The sequence below is a fragment of the Mirounga leonina genome, unplaced genomic scaffold (genome assembly GCF_011800145.1).
Source record: "Mirounga leonina isolate KUSES-001 unplaced genomic scaffold, KU_Mleo_1.0 Mir_173, whole genome shotgun sequence".
NCBI classification, from domain to species: Eukaryota; Metazoa; Chordata; class Mammalia; order Carnivora; family Phocidae; genus Mirounga; species Mirounga leonina.
This window is the reverse complement of record NW_023270447.1, coordinates 72,846,491-72,847,413: the sequence shown is the minus strand read 5'-3', so window position 1 is coordinate 72,847,413 and position 923 is coordinate 72,846,491. Positions and strand designations below refer to the sequence as shown.

Here is a 923-nt window from a genome sequence, read left to right as displayed (position 1 = left end):
CGCATATTTGCATATCAATTTACGTCCTTGCCCTTACTTCTATATAAAAATCGAAAGACAAAGTCTTCTTGTGAATATTGCTCTACGGCTCAGCATGTCTTGAAGTTCCCCCTTCAACTTGAGGAGTAAGGATAAGAACTTGCTTCCACTTTGTTTTCACCTTTAGCGAAAGAGGGATTCGCCAGCACTGCCTCCCTGTTTTCGTTTCTGGAAAGGCAAAAAGGGCTTCTGTCGTGAGTGGCACACGTAGGGCAGCTCCATTGCTCTTCGTGCGGAATCGACATCAAGAGATTTCGGAAGCATAATTTTTTGATACCTGGGCAGCTGGTGATCGTTGGTCCCGGCGCCCTTGTTTTTAATAATAAAAGAAGTGGGGTTTTTTTTCGTTTTTGTAGATTTTTGGGTTTTTCTTCTCTGATGGATAGGCGATGTTTGGGGTTTGATTATTAGATGTACCGAGTGTGGATGAAGTTCAGTTAAGCGATTAGATGTCTCATTAGTAAACTGAGTGTTATTTTACTTAGGAGATCTTGATAATGAAATGGCTAAGTAAGATAAGTCAACTATTTATAAGAAGCGCGACAAAAAAACACCAAAGAGTGGTGGGTACAAACTGGTTTTTCACAACCAAGCCAGGTGATTGCTGACGTAGAAAAATAAGCTATTTTTCCATTTCACAGGTTTAAGGAAAGTAAGTTATGTTTATACAAGCGCACTCTGAATTATGCCCCTAGTGGGAATATCGGGATTCCTCGTAGGTGTCCTCTTGCAGGGGTGATTGAATCACCATGCATAACTTTGATCTTGTAAAAATTCTTCCCCTTTAACCAGGCGTATATATCCCTTTTTTTTTTTTTTCTTAAGACTTTATTCATTTGAGGGGCGCCTGGGTGGCTCAGTCGTTAAGCGTCTGCCTTCGGCTC

General features: G+C 41.1%; 1 non-coding gene across 1 annotated transcript; it reads left to right on the top strand.

The window, feature by feature from the left end:
- The first annotated feature begins 217 nt into the window (after positions 1-217).
- Positions 218-351, top strand: LOC118020493. Its single transcript, XR_004681924.1, has one exon. It is a non-coding gene; the product is annotated as a U11 spliceosomal RNA (small nuclear RNA).
- Positions 352-923: the final 572 nt, after the last annotated feature.